Consider the following 14,377-nt stretch of genomic DNA (forward strand, 5'->3'; position numbering starts at 1 on the left):
CACTGAATCTCATATCACTCTGAAGAAGGTCTGTAGGTTTTAGCAAAGCCTTCAGTTGCTGATTTTCTACAGGAGGAGTTGGCTCAAAAAAGATGTCTAACAGGTAATCCACCCATTTATCTTCTGAAATTGAAGTACAGTTTATTACTCTTGCTTTTCGGTCTATTTCATTCACTGACATCAAGAAATCTCTAGTATTAGCCTTTCTTAAGTTGAAAAGTAATTTGATCCAGAAATCCTCCTCCTTTTGGGTTCGTATTTGCCATAGCTGTTTCTTATAATTTTTCCGAAGGTTTTTTATTTGGGCACATAAAGATTCTATAGGAGGTTTATCTTTTGTGGATCTGAGTTTACGTCTCAGATCCTTTCTTAATTCTAAGATATTTGGTGGCATAGTTAGTGGCCTCCAGTTATGATTTGGTGCTTGACGCCTGGCCGAGCCAAGTGATGGTACTAACTGTAGAAAGCTGGCCCACACTTCCCAAGCTGAGAGATCTTGGCATGCTGTTGATTGAAGCGGGTTTTTTTATATTTTTGCACAGCTGTGGTAAAGAGGACTCCGTCCAGAACAAGCGGTTTAGATTGACAGAGGTTACTGTACCTAATTCATTTATGGCTGGAAGAAAACACAGAGCGTTCCAAGCCAATTCTATGTGCTGAAGCGAATGGCCACTGTGAAGAGTAGGTATGATTTTGAATTTTTTAACATGTGCCAGAAGGGGAAGAGAGATGGCAGTATAGTCAATTGTAGTTGCAGATTTTGCACTATGATGAGTAAAGCTGGGTGGGGCATCACCTTTCACCCTGCTGTTTAGCACCCTCATACTCAGATGTTCTAAGGCCTCGACCAACTGTTTGCCCCTTGAATCCAGTTTCATCTGTGTAGATGGTAACTGTGGTAGCACTGACCAAATTGCGTTTTCTGCTGCCAATTGCTCGTCTGGTTCTGGAGTATATATCAGGTTGCTATTAAAGTCGCCTGTTACTAAGATGTCGCATGCTGGATTAGCGCACCGTATCTCTTCTACCTTTTGTAGTAACTTCTCGAAGAGAAGTACTTTGCGATGTTTCCGCGGATGGGCGTAGACATTAAAGATAATTAGTGGAGCGTGACGGTTGAAACTAAAATTGATTTTTATTGCCTGTAAGTCCGTTGATGAGAAGGCCAGCTGTTCTGTTGTGACCTGAAATGCAATAGAGATGTATGTGGCTAGACCACCGCTTGCCCTGCCTGATTTGTTTGATTTTTCAGCTCCAATGTGGTGTAGAGAATAGCCTCCTAGTTCTATCGGGTCTACCAGCCATGTTTCTTGCAGCACTATTATCGAGTAATTGCAACTGGACATTGCTGTAAATCCTTCTGTAATAATTGCTTTTGCTCCCGCAATGTTCCAGGACATAATAGTAACGGTCGGCGTTTGATCTGTATCTGGTGCATTACGTATGGTGGGTCAATTACTTCTCCTTGAATTTAGGGTATGTACCATCCATCTCCATTCGTCTTGTAGTCCATTCCCTACAACTAGGGGGTCAATAGAGGTGTTGGAATCTTTTTCCCCCCTTTTGGATTGAAGCTGTTCCGCTTCCCCGACGTCCGGGCCCCATCCGCGCTTTTAATTGGTTCACTTTTCAGATTTAACAATAGGGGAAAAGGATAACGTGGGTTGGTTGGTTGTGATAGCCGTATACCCCAGTATTCAAACTGTTGCTTAACTGCCATAATTAAAGCAGCGATTTTGCTTGTTCTCCACATAGTCAGAGTTCGTTCCCGGTCATTCTGAGTGCTGTTGGAGAGGAATTTCAGTCATATTAAATCTGGGGACATAATTTTCTTAGTTGAAGGAAGCTCTGCCAAAAGCCTCAGAATGTTGCCCCTGTTCAGACTATCTTGTTGGCCGCGTGAGTCATAATCTGGGGTTAGAATGACCTGCCTTGATTCCCTATCATTTTCAATAACATGACTAGATTGGGAATATTCTATAATTCTGTGTGGCATAGGCCTGTTCCGTTGACCATCTTCCGACTTGTTTCTACTTCGGGCCCTTTTGAGAGTGCCTGATTGTTTGCTTAAAAAGGCTTTGTTTTCAAGGTCTGTTGCGCCTGTTTGAGTATTTTGAATCGTTACTTTTGTCTTTACTCATCCATCATGATGAGTAGTTGCGACCTCCCTAGAAGGATATTTGAGATTTAGGGTCGGTGACAGGTGTGTTTCTCTGGTGCGAGGATTGAGTCTGGACTGCGAGTCGTCTGCTAAAGGAGCAAATTTATTGTTCTTTGTGCCTGCGGGGATTACTATAACCTGCCCTGCATTGACCTGGGCAGACGATCTTTGCCTGGAAGATGTTTTGAGACTCGACAAGATGCCCTGGGTCTTGTCCGGACGGGTTATTGTAGATAGTGAGGAAGTGGCTTGTGCAACAGCTGCATAGGAGGGTGGTTCTGGTGGAATCTTCACTGGTAATTGGGCATCTAAAGGGATCTCAGATTTATCCTTGTAGGTGCAATTTCCTGCCCTTAGGTCTCCCTGACAAGGAGCTGCCAACCTCGTGGCCAATGCGTGCCCGTTCAATTGGTCTTGGGATGTTGGGTGTGGCATGTTATATTTGAGCGACATTGGTGAGTCAGTCGGTAGATGTTCTCCAGTGAATTGTTGTTCTGGACTGGTGACTACCCCCCTCCCTTATGGCTTTGAAGCTATTTGAGATTTGCATGCTGCTTGCGGTTCCTAAAGCTCGATTTTGCGGTTGCCGAAGCGTTGAAAATATGGGATATAGATTGTCATTAATAGCTTTGGCACGTGTTTGTTTCCTTGCCTTTTCTTGCTCGCTTTTTTTGTCTCTTTGTTAGGGGTTTCAGTGCTGGAGCTGGCTGTTCAATTATACTCTCCAAATTGGTAGATGCTGTTTGTTCTGACTGTGAAGATCTATCTGATCCGTCTGTGACCACTGGGTTAATGCACTGAATGTTTGCATCTTTTTTTGCTGGGCTGCTTACCCCAAAGTCTGGTGTCTTTTGAGATGTATCTTGGTTCCTGGAGATGGCCTCATTGGTTTTCCTTGCTTTAACTTCCTGCAGAATCTCTACTAAGACTTGTGGTAACGTACACAGTTTATCCAATCTTGGGCCACAATTACAAGGAAAATACTGTTGGTTGCAATTTTGTTCAGTTGGACGAATGGCCAGCGAGTCCAGTTTGTGATTGATGCCAGCTATGCATGTGGCCATTACCTTCATTAGATCCATTTGCAAGTCTAATTTATCTGATTGCATGTTAAGAACCGCTGTTGAAGTATGTAGAGCATTCCGCAATGAGGTGCGTAGTCGCGTTAGATCTCCCATTTCACAAGTAGGGTGGCCTGCGTGAGCGGGATTTTTGAATAAAATTTCCCTGTTAATGGATTCTGAGGGGATATTATTGGAAGGTGAAGCAGTCGAGTTGTTTTTTACCATTAATTCCTCAAGTGATTGTGTTTTGGACATCTGGCTAGAAATTTCAGTAATCAAGTTAAAAGTTCTTTCTTGTTGGTGCGTAGTAATACTGTTTTTAATTCTTCCTATCACCAGAGGATAGCTCAACTGCTGGCCCTTAGGATTCACTAGATCAAAAGTTTTTAAGTCCAGGGCTTCTCCCAGGTCTTTGTTATTTGTTCTAGAGAGCGACTGTAACCAGGAATCTTCCAACCCTGTAATTACTTCGGAACCAATGTCCAGTCTCTCATTGTTCCCCTGGGTGTTGAAATTTGACCGCGGGATTGGGGTCGATTGTTGGTGGGTTTTCACATACCCAGTAAGTTACATTAATATTTTCCAATATTGTGTATATTTCTGAAACAATATTGTCAAACAAAAGGGCATGAAACTATGTTGTATCTTCCAAATATTTTAACAAGGTAACGAATATATGAGCCTGCTTAGTAAAATAACATTTTGTAGTACATGAAGTAGTACTATATTAGTGCTACTCACATACTAGAAAATGCAGTTCATAACGCTAAGGCCATAGACCTCAGCCTCTGCCTCTCTTATCCTTTCTAGGTGGAGATCTCTGCACATGTAGCTGTACACATTATTAGTAAATTTGCAAAGGACCAAAAAGACTTGTGGCAAACTAAGGAATAATTGCTAGTAAATGGAAGTGGGTACAGCAATTTAAGGGGGGCATGCAAATACAAAACATGCACCCACATGAGTGAGTCAACTGCAATTCATAAGATACATAGGGCCCAATTACAAGTTTGGTGGCGGTTCTAAAAAGGCCACTGTATTACAATGTACATAGGCTAAACTGCTGACCGTCAAATCAAATGTCTGCCCGCCAGCTGTGCGGAGGTCTGCAATCATGGCTGTGCACAAACATGTCCGTCATGGCAGCGTGAAACTGCCAAGCCCATTACAAAAACAGAGTTAATGCAGCAGTCAGCTGATGGCTGTGGGCCGCCCCAGTATGCATTCAGCAAAGCAATAGACCAGTGCCCATTGGATGAATTAAAAAACAACACAGGTGACATATATTGGCCAAGTGGAAATACTTGCAAAAAACAATGTAAAACACACCCCTTGCCAGACCATGATCCTATGCCTTTCCACTGCAAGAAAGAGACCGCAGCCCACTGTTTTTCATATTCTTGACAAATAAGGCACCCCTTTTTCACCATCCCATTCAACACCTGTCACACACTTTTGCCCATTTACTCCCTATATCATTTTTTGAAGTAACTCCCTGCTATCCACTTCATTTTACATCCATGTCACATCCCAAAAATCCCTGTTTTTCTGAAGATGAGTTGAGAGTCATGGAGAATGAAATCATAAGAGTAGAGCCACAATTGTTTGGAGCCTAAGTCCAGCATACTCCTCGCAGGAGGAAAATGAAAATGTGGCAAAGGATAGTCAACAGAATGAATGCTGTAGGCACCACACTGCACACAAAGAGGACATTAGGAAGAGTGGATCGACCTGAGGGGGGAGGTGGATTCCCTGGCCCCCAGGCAACACATGGAGGCCAATAAGACTGGTGGTGGTCCTTCCAGTGCCCCATTACAACTCTTTCTCTGGGAGGAGAACGTATTGGCCATCCTGCATCCTGAGGGCTTGACATGAATAGTTAGGGGAGTTGAGTCTGGTAAGGTGAAACACAAAAACTGTCACAAATCTTCAATGTCCTGGATGCTTTCATCTCACCATTTCCCACTGTGTTGCTCACCTACTTTCCTGACATGCAGTATCCAAAGTTGCCGAAATGCAAGCTTGTCAATGTGCATTGTTGCACGTAACTTCACATCTATCAATCCCCATTACATGGCATATGTTGGAATGGGGTTTGTAAGTCTTTCAGCACCAAAAGATCATCCCAGGTATGTGTCAATATGTAATGGTATGTGTCAACATGTAACTGTATGGTCCAACCTAACTGCTGTGTGGCATCAGGTTTGTAAGACTTGTCAAGTGTTGGGAAGTACGGAGAGTGACATGACTACAATCACCAGGAAGCCCTGTTTCTGTACCTCTAACCACTAGGCCGTCCTGCACTTGTCCAAATATACCTGGGCTCCATCTCTCAAATGCAGTACCCTCCCCTGTGAGTTTAGCATTATTGCAGTGTGGGGAGGCAGCAAGTGACATGACTACAACTACCAGGAGGCCCTGGTTTTGTACCTCGAACCGCTAGGCCTTCCGGCACTTGTCCACATAGACCTGTTTTACATCTCTCAAATGATGTACCCTCGTCTGTGAGTTTAGCATTTGTGTAGTGTGGGGAGTCAGTAGGTGACATGACTACAACTGCTAGGAAGCCCTCTTTCTGTAACACAACCCTCCCTGCACTTGTCCAAATACACCTGTGTGCCATCTCGCAAATGATGTACCCGCCCCTAGGAGTTAGCAATCTACATATCTTGCTCAACTCAGAGACATATTTGTTTAACTACCTTGGTCTTGACCTGGTATCCTAAATGAAACTATTGAGGACAGGAATTACATCTTACCAAGTGTGTACACCAAGTATTCTAAAAGCATTAAGCAGCTTCATCAGGCTGGTAGTGGCATTTAGCACATTGACTCAGCACTGCTATTATAATGGCTACAGCTACATGTACCACAAAGTTGGGTGTTCACCTGTATCTCACACAACCAAAGCTTGGAATGGTCAAATACACATGTCTCCTCTCTAATGTGTTGGCTTAACTATTTCTAAGATGTCATGTTCGTTCCCTCATCTAAAGTGCAACTGATCACCACATTTAATGGGCTGCTTGACTCTAATAGATTCTGCAAGCTTCACACGTGTCATGTTAACAACTTCAATACCATGGTAGCATAGCACAATCAGAAAACCTACTACTTTAGAGTGTCCAAGGTCTCTACTTACAGTCACTAAAGTCTTTGGATGTAGATTCCACACTTCAGCCAATAACATTTAACTCTATTTCTGAACAGGTTGAACTGCCACGGCACCTGGACAGACATCGTCTACCAACCAGATTCCCAACCCACCTCTGGATGGACGTGGATGGCAGACCTGGTCCATCCAGGCAGCCGGGTCAGATGGCAACAGTGAGTTTCACTGAGCCCACAGCTATTTTTCCCACCCAAGTCGCTTCAATATCACAGGCAACAATGTGGCCCCCAACCTGTGTACCTAGCACTACCATCTTGCGACTCCCCCTCTTGGTTCCTGAGGTGCAAATCACAATCCTGACAATGAGGGTCCAGAACCCAGATGGCGAGAGCACCCTGTCCCGAAGGCAAAGGCTTGTGGGCGTAGTGTTTGTGGAAGGGATGCTGTGGGCCATCAGAATAAGACCACTGTGGCCACTCACAACCAGGATACCATCAGCCAGGTCTTGGGGGTCAATCATGAGTCCCAAGGCACGATGGGCCAGGTGCTAACCAAACTCCAGGAAATCAAGCAGATGCCAAGGGACATGAACCAACATATGGAGGCCCATAAATCCTACATGGGCCCCCTAACAGGGGTGCTGAGGAACATTCATACAACCCTGATCAGAGCTTTTCCTCCAACATCTACCCCTTCTTGTGGGTCAACTATGTCAAGCCCAAGTATATCTGTTGCAGACGCAGGAAGGGAAGCCCTGCCAGAGGACTAACCACCCTCAGACATACCTGCCTGTGCAGCAGCTGATCACCTCGTCCTACCAAGCGAGGATATCCATGTAAGAATCCAAGAGGTGCAATGGCAAGACACCCCCCCACTAAAAGAAAAAAACCTCATCCTAAATGTCCTCCTTTGTGTCTCACATATTCACTCTGTGGACTGATAATGAACCCCATTACATTTCTGATGGGAGGAGCACTACGCACTTTGTACTTCCGATGGTGTGGCATGTACTCCTATGATTTCATTCACAATGAATGATCCCTTCACTTTTCATTTACATTACTTTTAGCCACAAGTTTGTTTTCACCCCTAGCACTGTAATAAATTCACAAGTCACAAACTCATTGTCTGCTATATTAAATTACACATTTAGCAATGTAGATATGTAAGAACATGTGAATCATACAATGAAAAAACAAGCTACTTGTGGAAGCAAGGATATACTGTATGTACACAGTGTCCAGCTCAGGATTGTGACCATTACACACAAACACGTACATAAAAGTGTCCTGTCAAAGCAGAAACTGATGACTGTGTATAATTTAAAAAACTGTTGTTTCTATTGCTAAAATGGCGGATGTCTGACCTCATTCCATGGAGTTTAGGAACCTCCCTTTGCCAGGGAATCAACTCTGTGGTGGGTGGTTCCAACTGTGGCAGACACAGCCAAAGGGTAATGTTATTGAATGTGACTGTCACGGCCCAATGGCTGTGCCCATCAATGGTGAGGACTGCGTACGTGGCATACATGTACACCACGGTTTGGAAAATAAATCACTTGCCTCCTGACACTGCTGCCTTCAAAACATCCACGACTTCAGTTGCCATGTGCCACCTCTGGGAGCAATCATGCCGGGCCAAGCAGGTGAAAGGGCCCTTCCTTCTTTCCAGAGGAGCTAAAGAAACTTGTTGAAGAGGTTCTTACCCTCTATGGTCAACCCTATGGCTCACCAGAGGAACAGGCACTAACTCACATAAATATTTGACTATTTTCGTCCTTTGCTTCCTCACATGCTAAAATGTACTTCTGAGTTCCATTGATTCTTTTGGGTTCCTATTGTCACAATCTGTGGCCTATAAGGAGGATATACAGGTTGTGGATTAGAGTATTTCTAATGACCATTGTGTTTTGTGATGTGTGATAAGCCCTATATCCTCCTTCTGTGGCATTCAAATATCTATGCAAGTAAACTTTACAGCCATTCATTTGTCTGGTGATCTAATGATGGTAAATAACACAGTACATGTATTTGCATTATAGCATGGGCTGCGTATGTATATTGTTTGAGTCAGTTGAGGATGTTGTTAGCAAAGTGTAAAGTCCCGCAAATCACTCAGCCAAGATCAGGCCTTGGTAAACTGTGGTATGAGGCCCATATAAAACTCCCTGATCCCTTCAGAGTGCCACACAACCCTGAACTCACTTATAGATTGACCACAGGATGTATTGGCATGCATGGAAGTGATGGTAATGTGATATTCATGTAGGTGTTGTATGCTTAGCCTGCAGAGACCAAGGATATTCAAAGCCTTCTCACAGAATTGGACATAGCCCAGGCTGGTGCATAGTAACCATGGCTATGCAACTGAGGCACTCGGCCCACTCCCTGTAGACCTTCTGATTCTTAGATGTGACCAAAATGAGTCTTCTGAAGCAAGATTTGGCCTGCATGCTTTTACATGGACTACATTAGGAATAGGAACTGGGGTAACCACCTGAAGTGGTATGTATTTCCATTGACCCTCATTGTCAATGTGTGTCTTTGCCTAATGACAGGCCCCTTACTCTCAAAGGTCTGTTGTCACTTTTCCAGAAGTAATGTTTGTACAGTACAGGCCTATTGCACAAGTGAAAACTCCACAGTTCAGATAGTTGATTGATAAATGGGAGATCATGACATGTGAATCACTAGCTTTCCTACATGCAACCAGCCATCTCAAGCATACCTTGATATGTTGAATGCCATCTCTGTAGGAGTGCCACATATTGTAAGAGGTGTTTCCTGTGATACCATTGCATACTACACAAGCCCACTCAGAAGTGGGATGAGATTCCATTATGTAGACCACATTTCCATACATCCACAAAGAAGCTTCTAGTGACACCCATTCCAGCCCTTTAATTGTCACCGAAGTCTTACGGTGTAGTCTGTATCATGGTAGTTGCCTGTATGAACCGTATGCAGCGAGTCAATGTGCCTGAATGTAAAGGTGTCTGTGCAGTCATGCACAAGTCATTTACCATTCCGAAGGTCACAATGGTGTGTTGCTTCCTAGTGGCTCACATCACAGTACATGCTGCTTGGCCCTGGGCTACAATATGTCAGTGGGCTCTCTTAGTCAGTGTAGGCCATGAGCAGATTTGTGTACAGTCAGCAGATGACTTTAAAAGTGTGCATTTATTTCCCTGTATTGATCACCATGTGTGATTTGCACATGTTCTGTGTTGACAATTACAAAATGATATTGCTAGGTAAATCAAAAATGTTTGTTACACAACAAGTTACTCTAAAAAAAAGTACAATTGTGACCTCTTCATTTGTCTCTTGCATCCATACAGGTCATCATCCATCAGAAGCAAGGGATTTGGAGAACCATTGCCTGAAAGGTGTGGACTGTGGGGGTCTATTTCCAGCAGAGCGTCCACTGTTGAAAAAGGTGGGAGGACCTGAGATGCTGGGTCAAGAAGATCATGGAGGTTCCGCTGGGGCTGTCCTCCCAACATGGGTGGGGTGCACTCCAGACGCTGACCCCCACTGGTGGCCCGCATAGAAGTGGTGGCCTACCCCGAACTTGATGGACATTTGAGGGGAGTACATCCGCTACAAAAAGGTGAGTCCTGGGCAGATTCATTCCTGTTGCATTGCCAGGTTGATGTGTTAGAGGCAGCCATCTCCCCATGAATATTGGAGATGGCTAATGTGCAATACACAAGATGAGTTATTGTTTATGTAGGTCGGTAGTTGGTGCATGGAGATGTGCCTTGACTGTTGCCTTAGTGCCAGGGAAACAACAGAGTAGGGTCCACTACCAATATCCTCTCTTGACCAGGCATGTGGCTGAATGCAGTGGTAAATCATCTCATGTTGATTCATGTTGTGGGTGTCATTTGTACCCAACAGTCCATGTGTCTTCCGTGTGTCAGCCCCAACATCAAACAACATGAGTTAACAGAGCACTGTACTGAGCCATGTGTCTGGTCAAGGCAGTATATTGGCATGTATGCCCAACAGGCCACTTGTCTTCAATGTATCAAGAATGCTGGTGCCTCACTACTGTCTGTCATGTGGTTGTGGCTATCATACATGTGACGTAGTCCACATTGTCCTTTGTGTGCACTTACTGGGCAGTACTTTCTCCTGGTAAGTAGGGAAAAAAAAGTTAAGTGATTTGTGTAACATCACTGTTGACATCAGTATGTGTGTCTACATGTTAGCATGTATACCTTACATTTTTTTAGTGTCATTTTCACTACTGTTTCATACATGATCTACCTGTCTTCAAGGGATGATCTCTGATTCAATCACATACTTGTGCATGCCAAAATCTCTTGGAAAATAGTCACATACAGGAGTGTGTCAACATTGTTTGTTAGGTCACACATACCCTAACCCATTACTCCACGTCATTTATCATGAACAACTGCGGAAGTAATGAAGATAGTCGTACAGTACTTCCTTGCTCGCAAGGTATGTTTAGATGCCATTGATGGCTAAGTGCTTTGCACATATCAGTTGTTGAAGGTTCATTACCTGACAGTTGACATGCATCAGGAAGTGACATGTAGAAATGTTGAAATCATATGTGAGTGTGTATAGTCAGTAATCCAATGGAATTTGTGTTTACATGACATAAGGTTACAGAGCTGTGACTTCCCATTGAGATACCTGTTAAAAGCCATCTTCAGATTTTAGTGAGTCCCTGAGCCACAACAACATTCAGTCCCCCGTTATGAGTTTGTTGGTCCGAGGACCGCTGCAGTGGAGGAGACGGTTGCACTGCCACAGTCCCAGTGGAGCAGACCGCCACATTAAGACCATGGCGGTGTCTCGACTGGAACACAGCCAAGTCACCACCAGTACCGCCAGTGCAGATGGCCCTCCGCGGCTGGCGGTAGGCATCTCCAGGACGGTGGGGAGCATGTTTCCACCAAACATATTATGAGGTTGCATACCGGCAGGATATCCACCGCAGTTGCCCGGCTATGAAAAGCCTGGTGGAAATGAACAACATAAGAGGGGACACTCACCTTCAGGAACACAGGCACGTCTGCAGCCACCATGGAACCAGAACTGGAAGCCTTCCCAAAGCTCCTGCTGGCCCTACAACTCCAGAACCAGCGACAGAAACGAAGACACCAGCCGTAAGTACAACCGCCTAGCACACAGTGGAGGGAAGGCCATTAGTACACACCCAAACACAACACAGCTAGTGGCTGCCACGCACACACGCAAACAAACACCCATACCAACACACACATACACCCACTCACACACAAACCACACACACCAAATCGTACATATGCTACACATACATGTGGAAGGAAAGCCAGGGCAAGTATGTTATCCCTTGACACCAAGGGGTCCCTGGTGCAGATATATTAAAGTGCAATGGAAACATATTAAAAAACTATTTACAACAGAAGCCTCCTGGCCAATCCAACTGTAATGGGTGACCCAGGCATACAGGGCAATGTCTATGATCCCAACTTGACTCCTGACTGTAAAGTGGCCTCCACATGGCAGGGGCATCAATGGGCATCCAGGCACCTCAGGGGCTTGGGCTTTGAGGTGGGGTCCTTAGGTTTGGGTTTGGAGGGTTAGGTTTTGACTTTGATTTTGGGGGAGGGGGTTTGAGTTTGGCTTTAGTAGGGATAACCTTGGCCTTTGTGGGGTAGTCTTAGGTGAAGGAGGGGCTTGGCATGTACCAGGGGCCCATGTGAGGACTGAGAGGTGGAAGGCAGGGGTTTTAGGAGGGAAACAGGGCACTTTGGGGGAACAGGGACATGGTCAGTGGGAGGAATAAGAGAAAGTTCTTGAAGGAAATTTTTTTTAGGGGCACAAGGTTGGTCATGGGATAAACATTTTGCAGTGGAGGGAGAGGTAGTGATTGTGAGGTGTGTAAGTAGAGGTGCCTTCAGTGCAGGTGCGAGCATGGATGCCATGTGTTTGCTGCGTGACTGCTGGGTGGGTGAGTGTGGGCGTTTAGATGTAGTGGGAGGAGGGAGAGGAGATGCAGGGAGATGGCAGGGTGGCTGTATGAATGTATGTTGTGGTGGTGTCTGCAGGTAGGGTGGATGTGCTGCATGAGGGGTGTTGACAGTTGTACTGAGTGCACATGTGGTGTATGGGGTGCATGTATGAGGTCTGCTATTGTGGTGATGGTGGGAATGAGGACACTTGTGGCAGGATCTGGGAGTGGTGATGTGATGGCAGGTATGAGTGGTGTAATGTCAGTGAAGGGGGGTGGTGGTAGTGTATTTTGTGGTGCTTGTGTTTGTCCTTGAGAACCCTGTCTGTTGATGTGGATGAATGTTCATATGAAGTTGTCCCTTGGATGGGTGAGGGGAGAGAGCTGTGGGATTTGGAACAGGTAGTTGGAGGGGGGACGGAAGAAGAAGGGACACTGGCTGCCATCAATGAGAAGGCCAGAGCCTGAAAGGATCTCTGCAGGGCAGCCAGGGCACTGTGAATGCATTCCAGGTAGGCATTGGACTGCTGCATCTGTGATGCCAGACCCTGGATGGCATTCACAATGGTTGACCACCCCAAAGAGATGGACCTCAGGAGGTTAATAGTCTCCTCATTGAGGGCAGCAGGGCTGACTGGGGTAGGGGCAGAGGTGCCTGCGGTGAAGGAGACACCCACCTCCTGGATGAGTGGCCACGGGCAACTGGGTGGGGAGCTACAGGGAGGGTGGTGCTGATAAGGGCAGTGGTGGTCAAGGATGGTGTTGGGATGGTCCCAGATGGGTCCACCACTGCCAGGAAGCATCCATCAGAGGAAGAATCCGAAGATGTTCTCGTCGATCCTGTCTCCCCTGTGGCACTCCCCTCACCCTCCATCACACTGGTCCCCTCGGCTCTGTGGGTATCAGCCTCCTCGGTCCCATTGGCTGCAGCTTCCCCACTTTCCGGTGCCCCTTCTCCTTTGCCTGATGACTCTGATGGCACAAAGAGAGAGGAGATGAGGAAGGAAGGGTGGCAGAGAAAGAGAGGGTGCAATGGGTCAATAACAACCCTACATTCACACAGAGTAAATCATCATTATCTGCTGCTATGCCATGACATCACCTATACATTCTACAACAGTAGGATACCATGCGGGAAATTACAGCAATGCTGAAGTAAACTGCTGATGGTGGAACAGTAGGACTCATGTACTTGATGACAAGCACACTAGTCACATTTGCCCAGTGCCTGGCACATTCTCATGGTTGAGTATGGAGACATTTTGTGTACTCCTTACTCAACAGAATCCTGCATGGTTAGTTAGCATGCCGCTTAATCCATTGACAAATAGCACAGTGACTTCTGGACCCACTGTGCCTATCTACACATACAGTACATGGCAGCTGATTGAGGACTCACTAATGACCTCTGTCACAGTGGTAGGCTGATACTGATGGCAATGCCCTGACACCTCAGGTGTACTGATGCTGATGGTAGGAGCTGGGCTCTTATACCTTGTTGAGGGTGACCACACAAATCCCAAGTTCGAAGTAAATGCCCTCATAAGTAACTTTCTACATGGTATGGGCACACATCTATGAATCCAATCCTGCCAGGGTGGCTGATACCCATGCTCAGCGTGCAACTACCAATGACCTACACTACATTTTCCCACTAGTAATCAATCAAAAGCTATACAAGCAGAACATTGTTGAGGTGTGAGTGTATACTTACCCCATTGTGGCTGCTGTGCTGCCCTCAAGCGCCCATTCACCTAAGGGGAAGGCCACTGCCAAGATGCGGGCCATTAGGGGGTCAGGGTCCAACAGGCACCCCTCCCTCATTGGGAGGACGTCCCCAGCTGGGCCTCTGCGGTCTTACGTGCCCAGCATCTCAGGTCCACCCGCTGCTTTCTGCCGTGGGTGCTACACTGGCTATGGACCCTCAGGGTCCATAGTTGCTTGGCAACAGTACACCAAATCCCCTTCTTCTGATGGGTGCTGACCTGCATGCGTGACACATATAGAAGGATAAAGTCATGTAGAGTGGCATTACAGGGTCAGCAGTGGACATCACACATCAGACACATC

The sequence above is a fragment of the Pleurodeles waltl genome, chromosome 11, assembly GCF_031143425.1.
Source record: "Pleurodeles waltl isolate 20211129_DDA chromosome 11, aPleWal1.hap1.20221129, whole genome shotgun sequence".
Lineage (NCBI taxonomy): Eukaryota > Metazoa > Chordata > Amphibia > Caudata > Salamandridae > Pleurodeles > Pleurodeles waltl.